The 24,566-nt window shown below is 44.6% G+C and overlaps 1 long non-coding RNA gene across 1 annotated transcript; it reads right to left on the minus strand.

Moving 5' to 3' along the window:
- Positions 1-14,835: 14,835 nt before the first annotated feature.
- On the minus strand, positions 14,836-24,488 carry LOC130366948 (uncharacterized). The gene is made up of 3 exons (XR_008892009.1): positions 24,286-24,488; positions 24,163-24,194; positions 14,836-15,275 (listed from the first exon to the last, which is right to left on the minus strand). It is a non-coding gene; the product is annotated as an uncharacterized LOC130366948 (long non-coding RNA).
- Positions 24,489-24,566: the final 78 nt, after the last annotated feature.

The following is a 24,566-nucleotide window of genomic DNA, read 5'->3' on the forward strand; positions in this document are numbered from 1 at the left end:
CGCTGACTTGCGCTTTGAGGCGAGTCCACTGGCTAGATTTAAATATTCATAAGCGCCGGTCAAGTGAGCGCTTGAGTACTTGTTTGATCGGCAATCAGCGATTTGCAGTGTTTACGGGCTGATTGGGTCTGTGGTGACCCGATCGCCGGAAAATAGGGAAGATCAGAGCTGTAAGAGACAGCTCTGACCATCCTGAAGGATAGAAGCGAGGAGGCAGGGGTGCCACCTCCTCCTATCCCCTGCCATTGGTCGGTCAGGAGTGACCGGCCATTGGCAGTTGGGGCAGGGGGGGTGAAAGTTGAAATCTCCACTCTGCCCACCCCTGCATTTCCGGGCAGAGCGGGGGGAAGATGGCGGCGGGTACTGGAGTGCAGGAGAAGGCCAAGGGACCGGTGATCGCTGCATGACCAGCGGCAGGCAGCGGCGGGATCGGTTGCAGTAAGGAGGCGATGGCGGAGGCAGCAGTGAAGATAAGTGGTAAGTGATCTTCACTGCTGCCTTCTAGGAGTTGCCAAACTACAACTCCCAGCATGCCAAAACAGCCATCTGATAGACCATACATGCTGGGAGTTGTAGTTTTGCAACAGCTGGAGGCACACTGGTTGCAAAACACTGAGTTAAGTAACAAACTCTCAGTGTTTTGCAACCAGTGTCCCTCCAGCTGTTGCATAACTACAACCCCCAGCATGCACGGACAGCCAAAGGGCATGCTGAGAGTTGTAGCTTTGCAACAGCTGAATGTTTGTTTCCCCCCATGTGAATGTTCCCTAAAAACACTACACTACACTAACACAAAATTAAAAGTAAAACACTACATATACACACAGTTACCCCCCCCATATAAAAAAAAAATGTCTCGTACGACTGTTTCCAAAACAGAGCCTCCATCTGTTGCAAAACAACTCCCAGTACTGCCGGATGGCCATTGACTGTCCAGGCATTCTGGGAGTTTTGCAACAGCTGGAGGCACCCTGTTTGGGAAACACTGCCGTAGGATATTTTTGGTTGCGGAGGCAAGTCTAATTCTTGCATCCGGGTCCGTCCTATGCAAATCCCTTATTTAGGCCTCAAATGCGCATGGCGCTCTCTCACTTCGGAGCCCTGTCGTATTTCAAGGCAACAGTTTAGGGCCACATATGGGGTACTTCCATACTCGGGAGAAATTGCCTAACAAATTTTGGGAGGCTTTTTCTCCTTTTAGCCCTTATGAAAAGGTAAAGTTGGGGTCTACACCAGCATGTTAGGGTAAAAAATGTTTTTTTTTACACTAACATGCTGGTGTTGCCCCATACCTTACCATGTGTTTTTTTTTTTTTTGTCTTCCTGGCACCACAGGGGCTTCCTAAATGTGACATGCCCCCAAAAACCATTTCAGCAAAATTTGCTTTCCAAAAGCCAAATGTGACTCCTTCTCTTCTGAGCAATGTAGTGCGCCAGTAGTGCACTTGAAAAATGTAAAATTTGGGGGAAAACCAGCATCTTAGTGAAAAAAGAAATCAATTACACATCCGACTTTAACAAAAAGTCGTCAAACACCTGTGGGGTCTTAAATCTCACTGTACCCCTTGTTACGTTCCTTGAGGGTGTGGTTTCCAAAATAGTATGCCATGTGTTTTTTTTTTGTGTTTTTTTTTTTTGCTGTTCTAGCACCATAGAGGCTTCCTAAATGTGACATGCCCCCCAAAAACCATTTCAGAAAAACTCACTCTCCAAAATCCCTTTGTTGTTCCTTCCCTTCTGAGCCCTCTTCTGTGCTCGACTAACACTTTCCTTACTCGAGAGAAATTGGGTTACACATTTTGGGGGGGATTTTTCTCCTTTTACCCCCTGTAAAAATTCAAAAACTGGGTCTACAAGATCATGCCAGTGTAAAAAATGTAGATTTTGAATTTTCTCCTTTACTGCTTCACTGCTGCTATTCCTGTGAAACACCTAAAGGGTTAACACACTTATTGAATGTCATTTTGAATACTTTGAGGGGTGCAGTTTGTATAATGGGGTCATTTGGGGGCTATTTTTCACATGAAGGCCCTACAAATCCACTTCAAAACTGAACTGGTCCCTGAAAAATGCATTTTTTTTTTTAATTTTCTGAAAAATTTGAAAATTGCTGCTGAACTTTGAAGCCCTCTGATGTCTTCCAAAAGTAAAAACATTATGATGGAAACATAAAGAAGACATATTGTATATGTGAATAAATATATCATTTATATCTATATGTGAATAAATATATAATTTATGTCTATTTTCCTTACAAGCAGAGAGCTTCAAATTTAGAAAAATGTAAACTTTTCAAATTTTTCATGACATTTTGTGATTTTTCACCAAGAAATAATGTAAGTAACGCCGAAAATTTACCACTATGTTAAAGTAGAATATGTCATGAAAAAAGAATCTCTAAATCAAATTCATAAGTAAAAGCATCCCAGAGTTATTAATGCTTAAAGTGACAGTGGTAAGATATGCAAAAAAGGCTCTAGTCCTTAAGGTAAAAATGGGCTTGGTCCTTAAGGAGTTAACCCCTTAACGACGCAGGACGTATATTTACGTCCTGCGCCGGCTCCCGCGATATGAAGCGGGATCGCGCTGCGATCCCGCATCATATCGCGTGGGTCCCGGCGCTAATCAACGGCCGGGACCCGCGGCTAATACCACACATCGCCGATCGCGGCGATGTGCGGTATTAACCCTTTAGAAGCGGCGGTCAAAGCTGACCGCCGCTTCTAAAGTGAAACTGAAAGTATCCCGGCTGCTCAGTCGGGCTGTTCGGGACCGCCGCGGTGAAATCGCGGCATCCCGAACAGCTGATCGGACACCGGGAGGGCTCTTACCTGCCTCCCTGGTGTCCGATCGACGAATGACTGCTCCGTGCCTGAGATCCAGGCAGGAGCAGTCAAGCATCGATAATGCTGATCACAGGCGTGTTAATACACGCCTGTGATCAGGATGAAAGATCAGTGTGTGCAGTGTTATAGGTCCCTATGGGACCTATAACACTGCAAAAAAAAGTAAAAAAAAAGTGTTAATAAAGGTCATTTAACCCCTTCCCTAATAAAAGTTTGAATCAACCCCCTTTTCCCATAAGAAAAATAAAACAGTGTAAAAAAAAAAATAAATAAACATATGTGGTATCGCCGCGTGCGTAAATGTCCGAACTATAAAAATATATCATTAATTAAGCCGTACGGTCAATGGCGTACGCGCAAAAAAATTCCAAAGTCCAAAAAAGCGTATTTTGGTAACTTTTTATAACATTAAAAAATTAATAAAAAGTGATCAAAAAGTCAGATCAAAACAAAAATCATACCAATAAAAACTTCAGATCACGGCGCAAAAAATGAGTCCTCATACCGCCCCGTACGTGGAAAAATAAAAAAGTTATAGGGGTCAGAAGATGACATTTTTAAACGTATAAATTTTCCTGCATGTAGTTATGATTTTTTCCAGAAGTGCGACAAAATCAAACCTATATAAGTAGGGGATCATTTTAACCGTATGGACCTACAGAATAATTATAAGGTGTAATTTGTACCGAAATATGCACTGCGTAGAAACGGAAGCCCCCAAAAGTTACAAAATGGCGTTTTTTTTTCGATTTTGTCGCACAATGATTTTTTTTTCCGTTTCGCCGTGCATTTTTGGGTAAAATGACTAATGTCACTGCAAAGTAGAATTGGCGACGCAAAAAATAAGCCATAATATGGATTTTTAGGTGGAAAATTGAAAGGGTTATGATTTTTTAAAGGTAAGGAGGAAAAAACGAAAGTGCAAAAACGGAAAAACCCTGAGTCCTTAAGGGGTTAAAGACAGAAAACAGTGATGATACATATGTTCCTTTTTTTTTTTTTATCAGTGTCCACCTAGCAATGTCCTGGCCCAGTTACATTTAAATCCTGATCAGTAAGTACCATTGCTATATAGAGTTATGTGAACCTCTAAGACCATAAACTTGAGCATTGTTTAGGGAGTACATTTTAATAAGCACAATTACAATTAACATTTGCACGTGGAAATGGGAACATAAAAACGGTATTTAACATCATAGATGAAATAAATGTAACTCCCTAACCAGTAGTGACATGTTGTTTCATATAAGCAGTGGGGAAAATCAAGACTCCAGCCAAAACTAATACTGTTTTATTCCTAGTGCCGGGTCTTAGAGGGCAGTACATGGCTCAATGATTCTTTTTTTGATGTTCTTTGAATCCTTGTGTCATGCCTCGTTCTTCATTGCCTGCAGTAGGAATAACACAGCATATCAGTTTTGCTCAGAGTGTTTCTTTAATCATAAAAAGCTCAGTGCTGTGTTATTATGTTTTGCCATTCTACTGTACAATATACAAAGCTTTTATCCCTATCAGTCAAGCAGTATATAGTAACAAGGCTTCTACATACTTGTGCCTAAGATTTGGTTTAGACTAGAACAATTGCTTGGGGTAACAGATGTTTGATAGCAATACAGCTTATAGCCATAAACACTAACAGTAAGATGTGATCTGGGTTAGTAACATTGATATGCTCTTATGAATCCCAAGCTCAAAAAGCTCAAGCTCCCTTCTACTTTAATATTTCAAGAAACTGTCAAAGCCTCACAGCTGGCAAAGGATAGACATTGCTATGTCCTCATTCGTATAAGCAATGGCATTCTTCCGCCATGCTGAGCTTGGGCTTTTGGAAGAGCCAGACAAGTACACCCAACCTTAACAGAACCGTGCAAGTAATTTTCTGATGAGTGGCACAGCATGTAGGACTGGGAATCACCTTTTTCAAGAATGCTTAGTGAGTTTGCAGAGAAGCTTGTTATTCGGAGCAGGAGCCACAGTGCGTATTCAGCAATGTGTGTAGTGGAAGCTCATCTGTGCAGTTATCATGTTAGATTCTGTTCTGCTCCGGTGTGCCAGAAATTCTCTCCTTTCTTTTTGCCACCTGAATGCAGTCACTGACTTTCTCGCACAATATACATTGAATGATTTTTCATAAACATGCATTCAGTTTTTGTACTTGCTGTTCATTTTTACATTGAGGACCTTCCCTACAATAAATTTTATTTGTTTGAGTCTACGCTGCTCAAGCACATCCATTTACTGATAAACTGTGACATGCCATTAGGAATTAAATATCAACACTGTAAAGAAACCCAATACCTTTTCGATGATAAAAATAGTCTGGAGTTTCTAAAATAATAAGAAAAAGCATGCGGTAGCTTTGTAAATTGTACCTGAATGCATAATAAGATGATATGTGCTCGTTTACATAGAAATTACCGATCCTGGTGATAAACATAATTCCCATGAATATGTAATCTGAAAATTCTGTCCCATTTGCATATACTCTGGCAGTAGTTGAGCTATTTAGCTTTTCTGCAAAACATCAATATCACACTGTCAATGGAAAAGGATGGGTGACAATAATGGCAGGCTATGACAGCAATATCTGGGAACATATTAAATGACCTTCATGACAACTACTGCACAAGATTTATATAAAAGGAACACCATGTCTATACTAACAACAGAACAGTATGCAGCATTAGTGTTTCTTGGTTAAGGCATTCTTAGATTAGCGACTATATAGAATAGTACAATTGCACTTATTATCTGGCCCCTGAAATACAATTCAGGCAAATGATATTTATGTGGCCCCATGCCAAAGTGAAGTTGTTGCAACCTGTCCTTTAGTTTTTTTTTCTGTGTTCCTTGGTGGTATCCAGTCTCTGACAGATCATGAGCTGGAGAGAACTAAAATGACATAGGAGAGCATCAAAGGCTAAAATCATGACTGGTCAAACAAACTACAAATGGAGAAAAATTCATGTAAACAAAAAAGTTTAATGTCATGAACGGGTGACAGGGAGAAGTGAGCCCTAAGCTGTTTCGAAGACCACTCTCTCTGCCTACTTGCCCAGACACCCTAGCAGTGAATGATAACTTGGAGCCCGTCCCTTTCTAGTGCTAAAGTGGATTGGCGTTAAAGTCAAAAAAGCAAAGAGAACTGTACATAGTCGAGGAACAAGTCAGGAAGATAACGGGAATTAAATAACCAACTAAAACTCAGAACAAAGAACACACTAGACACCCCACTCCAAACATGGAGGGACATCAATACCAGAGCTAAATTGACTCCTAGTTAGCGGGCACTCTCCACCGAGTGATCACGATACTGACCTAGGAGGAAACAGAACAGAAACTAAATACAAGCAAACACGGGTACATACACAAGACTAACTTACTCCTAGATAGACGGATTAGCCCAAGGCTCGGAGCAGGATTCTATCCTCGGAGTAGCAGGAATAAACAAGGTAAAAAACAGGACTGACAAAATGCACAGTGTGAAAACAGATTAAGGCAACACAAAGCAAATGCAGAACAAACATACATGAATACTAAAACAAAGCAGACTAAAATCTATATATCAAACAGGACAGATAACCATGGTTAAAACTTAAGACGTGCTCAAACAGACAAAGGCTGGGTTCACACTACGTTTTCTCCCATACGGGAGCGCATACGGCAGGGGGGAGCTAAAACCTTGCGCTCCCGTATGCCTTCGTATGCGCTCCTGTATGTCATTCATTTCAATGAGCCGGCCGGAGTGAAACGTTCGGTCCGGTCAGCTCATTTTTGCGCCGTATGCGCTTTTACAACCGGACTTAAAACTGTGGTCAACCACGGTTTTAGGTCCGGTTGTAAAAGCGCATATGGCGCAAAAATGAGCCGACCGGACTGAACGTTTCACTCCGGCCGGCTCATTGAAATGAATGACATACGGGAGCGCATACGAAGGCATACGGGAGCGCAAGGTTTTAGCTCCCCTCTGCCGTATGCGCTCCCGTATGGGAGAAAACGTAGTGTGAACCCACCCAAAGCTAAAGGTGCTGTTACGCCGAGCGCTCCGGGTCCCCGTTCCTCCCCGGAGCGCTCGCCTCATCCTCGTTGCTGCAGCGCCCCGGTCAGATCCACTGACCGGGTGCGCTGCGGTACCGCCTCCAGCCGGGATGCGATTCGCGAGGCGGGTGGCGCCCGCTCGCGATGCGCACCCCGGTCCCCGTACCTGACTCGCTCTCCGTCGGTCCTGTCCCGGCGCGCGCGGCCCCGCTCCCTAGGGCGCGCGCGCGCCGGGTCTCTGCAATTTAAAGGGCCAGTGCACCAATGTTGGTGCCTGGCCCAATCTTCCCAATTACCAATTAGTGTGATCACCTGTGTACTTCCCTATATTACCTCACTTCCCCTGCACTCCCTTGCCGGATCTTGTTGCCTTAGTGCCTAGTGAAAGCGTTCCCTTGTCTGTTCCTAGCCCGTGTTCCTGACCTCCTGCCGTTGCCCCTGACTACGATCCTTGCTGCCTGCCTCGACCTTCTGCTACGTCCGACCTTGCTTCTGCCTACTCCCTTGTACCTCGCCTATCTTCAGTATCTTCAGCAGTCAGAGAGGTGAGCCGTTGCTAGTGGATACGACCTGGTCACTACCGCCGCAGCAAGACCATCCCGCTTTGCGGCGGGCTCTGGTGAAAACCTGTAGTGGCTTAGAACCGGTCCACTAGCGCGGTCCTCGCCAATCCCTCTCTGGCACAGAGGATCCACCTCCTGCCAGCCGGCATCGTGACAGTAGATCCGGCCATGGATCCCGCTGAAGATCCTACACTGGTCGCCCAGCTAGCCCTAAAGATCGCCCAACGAGATCAACAGCTGGCATACTTGACCTCCGAGGCACTGCGTATTCAGTCACAGATACAGCAGCTGCAGATACAGCAACAGCTACAGCTGCAACTACCATCTCCTCCGCCGGCTCCTGCAACTCCTCCGCAGCAACCGGCCGTTCCTAACCCCTGCTTGTCCCTGCCGGACAAATTTGGCGTAAAGATCGCCCAACGAGATCAACAGCTGGCATACTTGATCTCCGAGACACAGCGTCTTCAGTCACAGTTACAGCAGCTGCTGCCGCAGATACAGCAACTTCAGTCACAGCAGCTGCTGCCGCAGATACAGCAACTTCAGTCACAGCTACAGCTGCAACAACCATCTCCTCCGCCGGCTCCTGCAACTCCTCCGCAGCAACCGGCCGTTCTTAACCCCTGCTTGTCCCTGCCGGACAAGTTTGATGGGGACCGCAATGATTCTGCCACAGCCACAGTCCAGTCCTTCTTCGCTGAGGTCCGTGGTGTCTTCGAGGAGCCTGCCCGAGCTTCTTCTGCCGAGATTGCCCTGCTGAACCTGGAACAGGGTGTTTCTTCCATTGGCGAGTACGCCATTCAGTTCCGTGCTCTTGCTTACGAGTTGTCCTGGAATAGTGAGGTTCTCTGCGCGACCTTTAAAAAAGGCCTATCCAGCAACATTAAAGATGTTCTGGCCGCACGAGAGACTCCTGCTGACCTACATGAACTCATTCATCTTGCCACTCGCATTGACATGCGTTCTTCCGGATGGCGTCTGGAGCTCCGCCTGGATATGGACTTTGTTCGCACGAAGCGTTTTTTCTCCCCGGCTCCTCTCTCCTCTGGTCCTCTGCAATCCGTTCCTGTGCTTCCCGCCGCGGAGGCTATGCAAGTTGACCGGTCTCGCTTGACACCTCAAGAGAGGACACGACGCCGCATGGAGAATCTTTGCCTGTACTATGCCGGTACCGAACACTTCCTGAAGGATTGTCCTATCCGTCCTCCCCGCCTGGAAAGACGTACGCTGACTCCGCACAAAGGTGACACAGTTCTTGATGTCAACTCTGCTTCTCCACGCCTTACTGTGCCTGTGCAGATATCTGCCTCTACCTTCTCCTTCTCTACTATGGTCTCCTTGGATTCCGGATCTGCAGGAAAATTTTTTTTGGCCTCTCTTATCAACAGGTTCTACGTCCCTGTGACCAGTCTCGCCAGACCCCTCTACATCTATTGTATTAACAATAAAAGATTGGACTGTCTCATGCGTTTCCGCACAGAACCCCTCCTAATGTGCATCGGACCTCATCACGGAAAAATTGACTTTTTTTTCCTCAGGTTCTTTGGCCCCAAGAAGAGGGGGAGACCCAAGGGGGGGGGTACTGTTACGCCGAGCGCTCCGGGTCCCCGTTCCTCCCCGGAGCGCTCGCCTCATCCTCGTTGCTGCAGCGCCCCGGTCAGATCCACTGACCGGGTGCGCTGCGGTACCGCCTCCAGCCGGGATGCGATTCGCGAGGCGGGTGGCGCCCGCTCGCGATGCGCACCCCGGTCCCCGTAACTGACTCGCTCTCCGTCGGTCCTGTCCCGGCGCGCGCGGCCCCGCTCCCTAGGGCGCGCGCGCGCCGGGTCTCTGCAATTTAAAGGGCCAGTGCACCAATGTTGGTGCCTTGCCCAATCTTCCCAATTACCAATTAGTGTGATCACCTGTGTACTTCCCTATATTACCTCACTTCCCCTGCACTCCCTTGCCGGATCTTGTTGCCTTAGTGCCTAGTGAAAGCGTTCCCTTGTCTGTTCCTAGCCCGTGTTCCTGACCTCCTGCCGTTGCCCCTGACTACGATCCTTGCTGCCTGCCTCGACCTTCTGCTACGTCCGACCTTGCTTCTGCCTACTCCCTTGTACCTCGCCTATCTTCAGTATCTTCAGCAGTCAGAGAGGTGAGCCGTTGCTAGTGGATACGACCTGGTCACTACCGCCGCAGCAAGACCATCCCGCTTTGCGGCGGGCTCTGGTGAAAACCTGTAGTGGCTTAGAACCGGTCCACTAGCGCGGTCCTCGCCAATCCCTCTCTGGCACAGAGGATCCACCTCCTGCCAGCCGGCATCGTGACAGGTGCACAGTAAACAAGACATGGTCAGAGTACAGATCTAATAACCAGCCAAGAGTTCCAGCAGAGCTCGGGTCTAAATAACCCCACCCGGGATGCCATAGGCTGAAGGCATTAACTCTTCCCAAACCAAGGAGAATTAACACAGAAACTGTTTATACAAAAACAATGTGTGAACAGGACCCAAAGCAAAAAATACAAAATACAGAAAAATGGACATTACATTATACGTTTACATGCAATTCGTTTAAAGTAATAAAAACTGATATTTCTTCCCTTCAGACGACAACAACCTAAAGTTTTAGCAAGTTGTTTAGGATGTCTACACATGACACAAGCAATATTTCCTCCAAATGTTTACAGATTCATCAGAAGTTAGAAGTTTTCATACACCAAGTCGGTTTTGACCTTTAAATGGAAAGTACAAACATGAAAAGAGCTGAGGAGAGGCCACATCAAATATTAATGTCGAAAACTGTTCACCCTCTTAAACTTTCAACTTTTTATAAGATTTTTATCAGAACTTTTTTTAAACTCAAATATTATTTCAACACATATGTGGGCTTTATTTTAAAATTTATCACTATGCATTGCACGAAAATCCAATAAAATGCGTCATCTCTGCATTTGTAGCAGCATAGCTTTTGTGTCATGGATTAGAATGGAGTATCATGTGTGCCATCTGAAGGAACTTCCATGTCTGGACTTCAGCCCAAACTTCACGTATGTGAAAGCTTCAGGTTACTCTGAGGATATATATATATATATATATATATATATATATATATATATATATGGAAATGCTATACAGCAAATACATCTGTCCAGAAGACATTCATCTGTCCTTGACTCACGCATAGCAGAGCACCTTCCTTGTTAGGGGCGAACCCACAAAATTGGTCCATGGTGATATCCTAAACACTCTCCCTATAAATTAAACTCAAGGCTATAAGGCAGGACTCATCAGTGGATAAATAGAAGACATTTATACTTATCAAGCAGTAACAATACTAAAAGGGTTTTGTTAGTGTGTAATGTTGTTTCAGACTTGCATGATTCCTCTCTATTTACTGTTGGTACACACAGGTTGGGAAAGTTCTGACCAGCTTTTCCTTGGTGGAAATTTCCAGCCATTTACTCACAGGATTATGAATCAATTAAAAAAGGAATAGGTCAGGTTCTGAAAACACACCTCTCTTTTTAGCCTATTTCAGTCCAATCATACTAAGTTTTTTAGTCTGAAGTGTCTGAAGTTTATTTTGATACATTGTACTACAAATTTGGCACACAAAAGCAGGTTGGGTTTACAATAGTAGATCAGGCCATTGTGCACACATTGAAGCAAAGACATCCCTCCAGGACAGAACAGGATAGAGCTGGCACACAAGACTTCAAAGTAAAAGCAGGTTTATTTTACCCGGCATGCAACGCATTTCGCTGTATAACCAGCTTAATCATGCCTGATGAAGCTGGTTATCCAGTGAAACGCGTTGCATGCCGGTTAAAATAAATCTGTTTTTACCTTGAAGTCTTGTGCTCCAGCTCTATCCTGTGCTGTCCTGGAGGGATCTGTCTTTGCTTCACTTCGTGTTGCCAGGAGCGGCTGTCGAGTCTCTCCCGCATAGGGTTTATGCATACACCATTGTTGTACTTGGTCACAGTACAACCTACATCGGTGAGCAATATTGCTTAAATTGTACCTTATTTATTTACGGTATCACACTAGGAGCGCCGTCTCCCTTTGTCTATAATTGTGCACACATGATACAGTAACTTATCATCATACTGTACCATGTTAACAACAAGTTAGACAATTAAAAATGAAACTGACAGTCTGTTTACCCAAACTAAATTCAATAAACAGGGTAAGGCTAAGTTTCCACTTTCCAGTTTTTGAGCCAAAGCCAGGAGTGTATTCAAAAGGAATAGGACATATAAAGGAAGGACTTATACTTCTCTTCTCTTATGGATCTTCTTCTGACTTTGGCTCAAAAACTGCCAGAAAAAAGACCAAGTGGAAACTTAGCTTTATAGTGCAGTAGAACTGAATTGAAATGAGGAATAACTTATCTGGATTTGTGGTCTGGTTTTGGAGACAAACCTCCAGTAAGATCGCCAGTAATTCTATACTGGGAAAGCAATGATCTTGGCAGATGATCTCAAATATAACCCAAAATCACTATAACTAATTGTCTAATTACTGTATATTAGAGCTCCATATATGTTGCTGTAAACTTGCAGAACTACCACAACCTCAATGTTTTATATAAAAAGCTGCAAGCTGCCTTGGGACTGTTGCAAATAATTTAACCTGTTTTTGTATGTCATCTTGGAGGCCAAGTAAAATTTTTATGTCCTTTGACATCTACTACCAAATTTCATTAACAAAATATAGACATTACGGACATTTTTTTTTTTACCTGTTTCTCTGTAACAATAGTGCACTATAGTGTTCTATTGTTTCATCCAACATTTATGGCAACAAAAATCTATATAAAAAAAAAAAAAAACAGTTCCTGCTATCTTCACATACTGTTCCCTGCCGTTTTCTGAAATGAAAGGAAATCTTTCAGCAGTATCACCCGCACTTAAGCTGTCACACAGGCTTTTAGTGCGGGTGATGCTGATCAAAATGATACTCACGGCTTCAAGATTGGCCCAGCTGTTCCGAAGCAATTTGCCTTTTTCTTTTTATGGAAATGAGGGCCTTGGGGCTAGGTGGAGCTCCGAACCGAGCTAGGGGCACACTGACATCATCTTCGCTGGGCGGGCACTCCTCAATATTCATAACCCCCCCTCCTCCCTGCTCTTGCACTCCCTGTTAGTGTACGGCGCATGCGCCGCTTCCCTCCCTACTCTTGCGCCCCGTTTTAGTGTGCGGCACATGCGCCACCTTTGGGAGTACCCAGAAAGCGGCGCATGCTCTGTACACTAACAGGGGCACAAGAGAAGGGAGGGGGTTATGAAAATTGATGAGCAGGGCGGAGTGCCCGACCGGCGAGGATAACGTCAGCGTGCCCCTAGCTCGGTTTGGAGCTCTGCCCATGCCCCAAGGCCCTCATTTGCATAAAAAGAAAAAGGCGAATTGCGACGGAACGGTTGGGCAAATCTGGACGCCATGAGTATCGTTTTGATCAGCATCACCCGCACTAAAAGCCTGTTGTCACGATGCCGGCTGGCAGGAGGTGGATCCTCTGTGCCAGAGAGGGATTGGCGTGGACCGTGCTAGTGGACCGGTTCTAAGTCACTACTGGTTTTCACCAGAGCCCGCCGCAAAGCGGGATGGTCTTGCTGCGGCGGTAGTGACCAGGTCGTATCCACTAGCAACGGCTCAACCTCTCTGGCTGCTGAAGATAGGCGCGGTACAAGGGAGTAGACAGAAGCAAGGTCGGACGTAGCAGAAGGTCGGGGGCAGGCGGCAAGGTTCGTAGTCAGGGTGATAGCAGAAGTTCTGGTACACAGGCTTTGGAGACACAAAAACGCTTTCACTGGCACAAGGCAACAAGATCCGGCAAGGGAGTGCATGGGAGGAGGTCAGATATAGTCAGGGACCAGGTGGAAGCCAATTAAGCTAATTGGGCCAGGCACCAATCATTGGTGCACTGGCCCTTTAAGTCTCAGGGAGCTGGCGCGCGCGCGCCCTAGAGAGCGGAGCCGCGCGCGCCAGCACATGACAGCAGGGGACGGGAACGGGTAAGTGACCTGGGATGCGATTCGCGAGCGGGCGCGTCCCGCTGTGCGAATCGCATCCCCGACGGCCATGACAGTGCAGCGCTCCCGGTCAGCGGGACCGACCGGGGCGCTGCGGAGAGAGAGACGCCGTACGCGCTCCGGGGAGGAGCGGGGACCCGGAGCGCTAGGCGTAACACCTGTGCAATAGCTTTAGTGCAGGTGATACTGCTGACTGATTTCCTTTAAGTATCAGACTAGAGCTAAATTGATATTACCACCCAATGAAAAAGGTTATTGTTGACGAAACGTAGCATTGGTAAAGGGGATAAATAAAACACATAGAATTTTTATTTAAAATGATTGAATAAAATAAATATATACATATATAAGAAATATATATATATATATACATATATGTATTTGAAGCACGGCCTCATATCAAATTAATTTGTCTATAAGGCTGCTTTCACACTATAAAATTAATCCGTTTTAAAGATCCGTTTGATGTTCCGTTATGAAAACCCTGAAAATCGGCCATTAAATGTCCGTTAGAAAATCTCATATGTCCATTAGAAAATCCCATTATAGTCTATGGGATTTTTACAATATCCGTTTTAATCTGTTATAGTCCGTTATTAATAGCGGACGTTATCTTGTGACGGGAGAATGAACGGAAGAAATAGTGCATGCACTATTTCTTCCGTTACTATCTTCCGTCACAAAATAACGTCCGTTATTCATAATGGAGTATAACGGATTAAAACGGATAATGTAAAAATCCCATAGACTATAATGGGATTTTCTAACGGACGTATGGGATTTTCTAACGGACGTTTTAATGTTTTTCAGGGTTTTCATAACGGAACATCAAACGGATCTTTAAAACGGATGAATTTTATAGTGTGAAAGCAGCCTAATAGTCATCATGCTCCAGGCTAACTTGTAAAATTCTTGAGGTTTGGATATATATTTTTTGTGCATATTGTTATGTTGTTTAGCCCACCTAGGGTATAGGTGAATATCCAATTAGACCTCGGATATATTTTAATTGTGAGCTGCACTACACATTTTTTTTCTATTTTTAAATAAAACACATACATACACACGTTTACAGTATACACAAACATACACACGTATGTGTGTGCACATACTATTTACACACACACGTGTATATATATATATATATATATATATATATCGGAGTCAACCCGGCATGTCTGATTCTACTTTGGCAGCAAACACCATCATTTCTGCATGTTTCTTTCTGACAAATAGGACAGTTGCAGAAATCTCTGCAGCAAAATCTGCCAAGTGTCAATCCACTTTAATATGCTAAGTGCATGAGCCTTTAAGAAATTTTAATAATGTCAGTTCACAAAGAAAAAGGGATGTGTTTCTGAGGGAAAACATATTTGTATTACTTGATTCTTGCCAATTGATTTTCTTGTTAGAAGGCTTCTGTTTTTAGAATTTGGAAGGCAGCTTTGGATATTTCTTTGTCTATTTATTTCAAGTGAACAAGTTGGTATAATGAAAAAAGACAATTTCTTCTCCACAAACGTAGGAGCTGAGGGTAGGATGTGCGAAGCCGCCAGAGAACAGATCCTTGCTAATTAATTAGGGACCTTTTAACAATCTTTGCGAACAAACAAGTTGTACTTTTCATTATGACTGCACGGCATATGTTGCTCTTCAAGTGACTCAATTGTGGCAAAGTGTTTTCCGCCTTTTATACTTTATGAACTTGTGGGTTCTCTGGTGGAAGCAGCTGGGACTATTTGAGTTTAAGGAGGCATTTTATATTCTTTCAAGGTCACCGTCAAATTCACTAAGGAACATACTTTTCCAACTTCTCTAAGTGAAATTAAAGAATAAAGAGCAGCATTTTCAATTAGTTATATATATAGGCATTGTCACAATAGATTTTCTATTATTTCACTTCACAAATGATTAGAAGGCTGTCATAGAAATGTGAGGCGATAATGAAAGGAGATGGTTGTTAAAATCTCAAAACTGTATACATTGTGAATGTATGAGATCTGGTAATATCACACAAAATTAAAGGAATTCTATTAGCTCTGTTAGCTGCTAAGAGCTGCCATCACCAATAGATAGCTATTAGGTGGAGTGTTAAAGAGGCAGAGCTAAGCTTCTTGAGTACCACAGCCTGGCATGCCACTTCACTTGCCCTCATCTCCCTCTGCTTGACTGATGTACAGGGCTGTATGTCAGTCAAGAAGGGGCGAAATGATGAGAGCGAGTGAGGAGGGGTTCAAGGCTTTGGCACTTAAGCAGCTCAGCTCTGCCTCTTTAACACTTGGCCGAGAAATAAAAGGCAAATGTTTAAGTTTGGCAATCACCAAAAAAGGTACAGTTTGCTTTTATGCCCTAACAGCTATCCATTAGGGTCTGCAGCTCTTAACAGCAAACACAGCCTACAGATTCCCTTCAACACCTTAACACAGACCACTGAACATGTACGGTGGCTCTTTTCTAACTGACTATGAAGTGAGTTCAGGAACTAAGCTCGCAACATAGATGATGGCTGCAATCAATGAACAACATCAGCAGTCACTTTGATGTCAGTTAGAGATGAGCGAACTTTAGAAAAATTTGATTCGTCCAATTCGCCGAATTTTTCAAAAAACTTTGGTTTGGTCCGAATTTATTTGCAGTTAATCTGTATTAAAAACTGCTATTTCTGGCCTACAGAGAGCCTCAATAGGGGTGTAGAACACTTTGCTTTGTTCTAACATGCATACGGATTGTGCTGTGTAAGGCTGGGTCCCCATTACGTTTTCCCCCATACGGGAGCGCATGCGGCAGGGGAGAGCTAAAAACTTGCGCTCCCGTATGCCTTTCTATGCGCTCCCATATGTATTTCATTTCAATGAGCTGACCGCAGTGAAACGTTCAGTCCGGTCGGCTCATTTTTGCCCCGCATGCGATTTTTCCCTGCACCAAAAACTGTGGTTGACCATGGTTTTAGGTCCGGTTGTAAAAGCGCATATGGGGCAAAAATGAGCCGACCGGACCAAACTTTTCACTGCGGTCAGCTCATTGAAATGAATTACATACGGGAGTGCATAGAAAGGCATATGGGAGCGCAAGTTTTTAGTTCTCCCCTGCCGTATGCGCTCCCATATGGGGGAAAACATAATGGGAACCCAGCCTTAGTGAAATAATACTGTTATTCATTATGACATGCAGATTAAAGGCATCACTATTAGAATCACTGCCACAGAACATCTGGATGTGGTAGATTTTTATGTAATTTTTATTTAATTTAATTTGAATTTATTTTAATTTTTTTGATTACCCATTCTGGTGAGCATCGAGCTGGCGGTCCGCAGTGAGGCGAGTTACCACCTGCTTCTCAGCACACCCCCATACTCTAAGTGTCCACTTGAAAAGGCAACTTGGACAAATGGCACATTTAGCTTCTGTGCCATTGGATAATTTCACAGGTAATATGACGGCGACGACCATATGGCCTCAGTCGTGAAAAGATTACATACATTTTTTTTTTATTTAAGATTTCTATTAGATTCCAAAGTTTAATGTCCCGTTGTTTACTTTGAACTAATACTGTATGACCACAAAACCCAACCTAACAAGGAGTCACATGGCGGCACAATGACAGAGCCTGGGGGTGGCAGCAGCATGAGGAGACCATAATTTTGCAGAATGACACAGCCTGGAATTGGCGGAAGCAAGAGGAGACCATATAGTGGCTGAATGACACAATATGAAGCTCGCGGCAGCATGAGGAGACCATAGGGCCTCCCAATCCATAAGCTATAAAGAGGAATTTTTACATTTAAATTGAAGATTTATGGTAGCTAGTGCTACCATGAAAATTTGTAGGTAATGTCCCAGGCTTAGCAGCATCAGTAAACCTTATAGTGGCTGAATGGCACAGCCTGGAGTTGGCAGCAGCATAGTAGAACATATAGTGGCTGAATGGCACAGCCTAGAGTTGGCGGCCGCATGAGTAGAACATATAGTGGCTGAATTGCACAGCCTAAAGTTGGCGGCATGAGCAGACCATATAGTGGCTGAATGGTACAGCCTGCAGTTGGCAGAAGCATGGGGACGCCATATAGTGGCAGAATGGCACAGCCTGGAGTGGGCAGCATGAGGAGACCATGTAGTGGCTGAATGGCACAGCCTGGAGTTGGCAGAAGCATGAGGAGACAATATAGTGGCTGAATGAGACAGCATGGAGGTGGCAGCAGCATCAGGAGTCCTGAAAGTGACCCGGTGAGATGGGGCGGCGGGTGGCAATTCCAGTACCCGGTGACAAAGATGGGTGAAAAAAGGTGGTCAATCTACTCTGATCCATCAGGCATTGGTGGGTGGAAATCCTGGCTGATCCATGACTGACTCATCTTCACAAAGGTCTGTCTCTTCACATTTTTTGTACACAGACGAGTTCTCCCTGGGGTGACTATGGCCCCCGCCGCAATGAACACCCGCTCTGATGGAACACTAATGGCTGGGAAGGACAGCTTTTCCAGGCCACAAATCAAGATTAAATGCCCAGAAATCCAGCGGATCTTCAAGGTGTCTTGTCATGGTCATGTCAAGGTATGCCACCACCTGATGGTTCAAGTCCTGCTCCAGGTCTACCTGCTGATGAGTTGCTTCACTATGTCGGTGAAGAAAGCTACTCATCAGCGACTGCAGGCTGCTGCTGATGGAACTGGTACTGTCCCAGCCACCCCACCCCTCCCCAGCAGCCATGGCAGTGGAATGTGAGCGCAGAGGGCCCCTGAGTCAGACCTGCGAAAGGATGGTCGATGGTGCTGATAGGATGTCTCTGCAGTAGGTCAGTTTGTCCTTCCTCTCAGTGGGTGTAAAAAAGGCCGCTATTTTGTGGTGGTAGCGAGGGTCCAATAAGGTAGAAAGCCCAAAGGCATCCAGCTCCCGAATGGTTGACAAATTGGCGGTCACTACGCAAGCAAGTGAGCATGCATCGTGCCATTTGTGCAAATGACTCGGAGGGACTCCCTCCATCTCCACTGCATACTGCCAAGATGTGTCTGGAGTAAGCCATGCTCCAATTTCTTTATGAATTACTTTTAGCAGTTCCTCCCCTGTATGACTCCGTTTGCCAAGGCAAACCATGTGGAGAACAGTGTGACACTGCCGTGCCCTGCACACATGGTTTGCTGAAGGGGCACTGAGACTTGTCTGGGCAGTAGAGGCTTAGGACACGGTGGAGGATGAGGAGGCAGAGTCGCACACTGTCACAGGACCAAAGGCCTGAGAGCATGAAGAAGGAAGTGGCCTGACCTGTCCAAGTTGGTGTTGTGGCTGTGCAGGAACCATATTCACCAAGTGATCCATAAAGGACATATATTGTCCCTGACCATAGCATTGCTGATGGATTGTTGGTGGATTGACTGACTAAAAATAGAAGGAGCAGGAGCGACAGAGGGAGGGTATGACACACAGCTCTCTTCGGCTGAGGTGGTGGAGCCTTGGCTGGCTGAAACTGGGTAATGTAGCAGGCTTGACCACTACATCGGAGCCACGGCTCTCCCAGGCCGCTTTATGGTGGCGCAACATATGATGACGCAGGGCCGTGGTGCGAACATTGGTACCCTGGCCAGACTTCACCTTCTGCCGACACATCTTGCATGTGGCTATGTGAACCTCCTCCAGATGCTTGATGAAAAGCTGCCCCACTGCCGAGTAGCTGATTTTCCCACCAACAGTCCGCACTAATTGACTGCTACTGCCGCCGTCTCCAGGAACCCCAGTTCCACAACTTCCTGGGAAGGTAGGCTGCCCCGATCAGGTGGTCTCCCCCGGGAATGTTTGGCTCCAGAATTTCCACTTCTGCCACCATGCTGACTCCCAACCATGCAGCCACCTTGCTGGCTCAGCTGCTGTCTCACAGGCAACCTGCAACCCTCTTCTCCTGATTATGATAAAGCCCCTTCTGCACCCGGCTCCCAATTGTGATCGGCTTCAATTGTGATCTGCACGTCACTGATGTCCTCTTCAGGTTCCTCAACAGTGTCTGCTTTAGGACCCTAAACGCTGGCAACACCATCTCTTAAGTCACTCTCCTAAACACTACTTGCCCGCCTAGCGGAGGAAGCGGCGGATGTCTCCTCCACTTACTGCTGGGTAGTAGCTGCTGACTGTCCTCTGTTAGATTGTCCTTAGTGAATAGTATTGCTAAACCCACAGCATAAGATACTTCTGTAGGGGAGGGAACAGAATAGAACAAAGGCAATAGGAGGACAGGGACTGCTCTCGGGCCATGCCAACTGAAGGTTGTGTCTGAGGAACCCACTGACTGTTGACTGTGGGTATCAGATGTCATTTGTGATGAAGTGGATGACCAAGCGATGACGGCAGATGGGTTGCTGGTCGAGAAACAACTGCTAGCTGATAGCGGGACCTCATGCCTCTCGCAGCGACTCCTGCTGCCACTTGCCCCTAGTCTGCTGCGTCCTCTGCCTGTGCCTAATGAATTTAGGCCTCTGTCACTCCTCTGAGCATGTCCTGGCACTTCTCTGCCTAACATACTTAGTGCATATATGAGGGGAGTACAATACGTTTCACTACGCTTAAAACAGTATTTGTCTAGAACAGCAGCCTGATGGTAGTTTTGACTGTTCTTTCACAGTATCTAGGCCCCTGACAGATTGACAGGTACAAAATAGTGCACTACTTAGATGTAGGTATGTGGTATGCACTTATGAGGGCAGAAAAATGCGCTACAGTACGCATAAAAAAGTATTTGAGTACAACACCAGTCGGTAGATACTTTTGCCTGGAATTTCACAGTATCTAGGCCCTTGACAGATTAACAGGTACAAAATAGTATACTACTTAAATGTAGGTATATGGTATGCACTTATGAGGGCAGAAAAATGCGCTACAGTGCGCTTAAAAACATATTTTTGCACAACAACAGCAGTACACAACTGTGCTGCAGCACACAGTCGCTGTGTACTAAACCCAAAATTACACTCTCTCACAGGAATGGACTTTCTACAGACTAGTATAATCAGCAGACCATTTGTTGTGGAACAAAGAGGGCATAAAAATGCGCTACAGTACACTAAAAAAATTTATTGGAGTAAAACACCAGCCGGTGATTACTTTTGCCTGAACTTTCACAGTATCTAGGCCCTTAATAGATTAACAGGTACAAAATAATATACTACTTAGATGTGCGGTATGCACTTATGAGGGAAGATAAATGTGCTACAGTACGCTTAAAGTAATGTATTGGTGTAAAACACCAGCCGGTGATTACTTTTGTCTGCACTTTTACAGTATCTAGGCCCTTGACAGATTAACAGGTACAAAATAGTACACTACTTAGATGTAGGTATGTTGTATGCACTTATGAGGGCAGAAAAATGTGCTACAGTACGCTTAAAAAACTTATTTTTGCACAACACCAGCAGTACACAACAGTGCTGCAGCACACAGTTGCTGTGTACTAAACCCAAAAATGCACTTTTTCAAAGACTATTAGGAATGAACTGCTAGGTATTATACCATCTACAGACTAGTATAACCAGCAGATCATTTGTTGTGGAACTAAGACACAGAATTGCGCTGAAAAATTATTCCTCCATCCTCTGATAAGGTTTTTGAAGCTGAGTCAGCTTGTTCAAATTTATGAGGCAACATACAGCTCTATTCCCCTATCTGTAATACAATGCTATAGAAAGTGACTGGGAGGTTAATGACGGCAGTAAAAATTATTTTCAGTGAAAAAGCACTGCTCTCTGTCCACCAGAACACTGATGTGACTAGGAGGTGAAATGCTGCTGGAAAAAGCTTTTCTGTTTGACACACACACACACACACACACACACACACAGGCTGTCCGTCCTATCTCTCTGCAGTGTAATGGATGAAGTGACTAGCCGGAATATGGCTGCCGATTATATAGGGTTGTGAGATCACAGGGGTGACTGGCTGCTGATAGGCTGCATCCTGCATGTGATTCAGGGTCATCCTGCCTACCCGCCTTGCCTTCCCCCCTTCCAAGAGTTTTTTGCCCCATGTCCTCACATGTGGATCCACCATTTTAGATGCCCTGGAGCCTTGACCGCACTAAATAGAGTTTAATGAAACGATATGCGCTATAGAATCGCAGCGATATTCGTTGCAAATTGAATTTTCCATTAAATTTGTGAAGAATTCGGATTCGTCAGCTTCAATTTGCTCATCTTTAATGTCAGTCCTTTAACCCATCAAAGACTAAATAACAGTTACCACTCCTTTTCAGTGACAGATCCATTATTATAACAGAAATAGGCCTTTATCATGCCTATAGTAATTCTACAGATACAGTCTGCCTCAGTTAGGCTGTATGAGCAGATCACCAATCTAAGTAATCCCTCCGTCTGGAGAAGAAAAGGTTTAGACATAAGGGGCGACACACCTTCTTTACCATAAGAACTGTGAATTTATGGAACAGTCTACCTCAGGAACTTGTCACAGCAGGAACAGTATAACGCTTTAAAGCAGGGATAGATACATTCCTAGAACAATATAACATTAATGTAATGCAGAGATGTAAAATCACATCCCTTCCCCTTCATCCAACCATACCCCTTCCCTTCAATATCTTGGTTGAACTTGATGGACGTATGTCTTTTTTCAACCGTACTATGAAACTATGTAATGCATGTAACTATGTAATGAAAGTTTCCTAGTGGACTTACAAAGTGTAGAAAAGTGTTTTTAAAAATCCACATGACCCTGTTTCCCAAAACAAAACATATTTGGTAGAAATTTCAGAACTATTAACATATTGAAATACTAAATACCAGAATTGCAGATTTTTGGTCACATAATGAATAAAAGTAATGAATAAAAAGCGATCAAAAACTGTAATCTACTCCAAGATGGTATCGATACAGATCGCAGAGCAAAAAGTGAGCCTTCATATAGCACTGTAGATGGAAAAAATACTAAAGTTATAGAGATCAAAGTTGTGGGATTTTTATTTTTAAAATTTTTTTGTAAATTTTTTTGCAGTAATAGAATAAAATAATTTATTTACCTTATATACTCGAGTATAAGCCGAGTTTTACAGCACAATTTTTTGTGCTGAAAACGCCCCCCTCGGCTTAGTGAACAATAAACGATGCTGCCGCGCAAGGATGTCCATGCTGGGCAGACATATAATGTCAGGGGCGTCCCTGCGCACAGACGTCTGCTGAGCACGGACGTCCCTGCGTGGTGACGTCAATGCAGCGTCACTAGTCCGAGGATGGCCCGGAGCAGAGAAGAAGGCCTCCCGGTGAAGATGGATGGCCCGTACCAGCTTACTCATGGACGGTTCCTGTAGTGAAGATGGACGGCCCGGCGCACCCTCCCTGGACGGTCCCTGCAGTGAAGATGGATGGCCTGGCTCACCCTCCCTGTACGGTCCCTGCAGCTACTAGAGTAACAACTGGGGAGGTGAGAAGAAAACAACAGGGGGTCATATGGACAGGGGGGGGGGGGATATTGAAAGGTGGTTCTGGATGATGACAGGGGGGATATTGACTGTGGGTGATATGGACAGGGGGTGATATGGACAGGGGGTGATATAGACAGGGGGGTCTGGATGATTACTGGGGTGGGGGGATGATGGATGATGACAGGGGAGGAGGATGATGTATTTCCCACCCTAGGCTTCTTGGAAGAAGGGTAGAAAACAGGGGGCGCTCCCTGATGAGGTATACTAACCGGTGTGTACCCTACACCACACCTGGGTGATATACCAACCTTGTAAAGTAGTTGCGCTGAGCTGTGCTGCGCTTCGAGGTGATAGGCTGCTGCTCTCTTACCGGTACCGAATTACCAAAATGGTTTCTGGTTTTTGTGGCAGAATAAAATAAAATGAAAAAAAAAAAACGGTTTTGGTGAGGCGCTGCCCAGTGTGTAGTCTGCAAAGGAGGACTTGAGTGGCACAGGACAATAAATACTTTATTGGTGAAGCAGGGACAACGCGTTTCAGCATCCACTGATGCCTTCCTCAGGTCCAATTACAGTTCTAAAAACAATACATATATATATATATATATATATATATATATATATATATATATAAAAACAAGGAACAGAGATATGTTGCTGTGTGACACTTAACATGGGTCAAACATAGTGGGCATGGTAGAAGAGTAGATATAAATGTGTTAATGATAAAAATATATATGTATGTAATATGAGATTAAAAAATGGCACCTAGGTGTGTTAAGGGTGTATATATAAAAAAATATAAAACATACTATGTGGGGTAATGTAAAAAATAATAATGTAATATAAAACAAATTATAAAAAGCAGTCTGTTGTGTGGAGAAATAGGAGTATGCTCCCTTGCGTTTGAGGTATGTGTGGTAATGCTCATACTGTCAAATGTTATATTATAGTTGAGGTCAAGGGTGTGCCTATAAATAGTTAGAATTTTGCCATGATGTATATGCTGAATGGTTTGGGTGTAGTGTTGGAAACATCAAATATATGGAAACATCAGATATATAGTTATACATAGTTATACACAGTTATATACATTTGTAAACATCAAGTGCTTTGTACAAGTTGTATGTGGACATATAGGAGTTGCATGTGGACATATGGCAAATTGTCCCATTTGCCCGCATTTCTAGTATAAAATAGTTCCCTAGCAATCATAGTGCATATATAATGAGTACATATCATGGTGTACATGAAAACAGAAGGAAAAGAGGAGGTTGTGGACTTACCCCAGTTCTAGTAGTTGCTAAGTTCTGGGTTGCTATGGGGAGGATTGGCAAGTATTAATACATAAGTTCCAGGGGGTGGGGGGGAAGAAAGAGTTAGGTGGATTGGATAGTGAAGGTAAATACCTGAAGTGGAGTCTTGTGTGTGCAGCCTTGCCGTCTCGATCCGTGACAGCATGCTGCAGGCGCTCGCTTTTTGTGTTGTAGAGACACCGGTGCGTCACTTCCGGTGCTTGTTGCCATAGCACTGGGGACGCCGTGTGGATTATGCGCATAGTATATGTGCAGCCCGTGGCTTCTTGCGCACGGCTTATGCGCGAGTCGGCGTGTGTAAATGCTGACTCTGGGTATGAGTTATATACGCATGCGTGGGGAGTTGCGCAGGTGGTGAGCAAAATTAATCTGTC

The sequence above is a fragment of the Hyla sarda genome, chromosome 4 (assembly GCF_029499605.1).
Source record: "Hyla sarda isolate aHylSar1 chromosome 4, aHylSar1.hap1, whole genome shotgun sequence".
Taxonomy (NCBI): Eukaryota; Metazoa; Chordata; class Amphibia; order Anura; family Hylidae; genus Hyla; species Hyla sarda.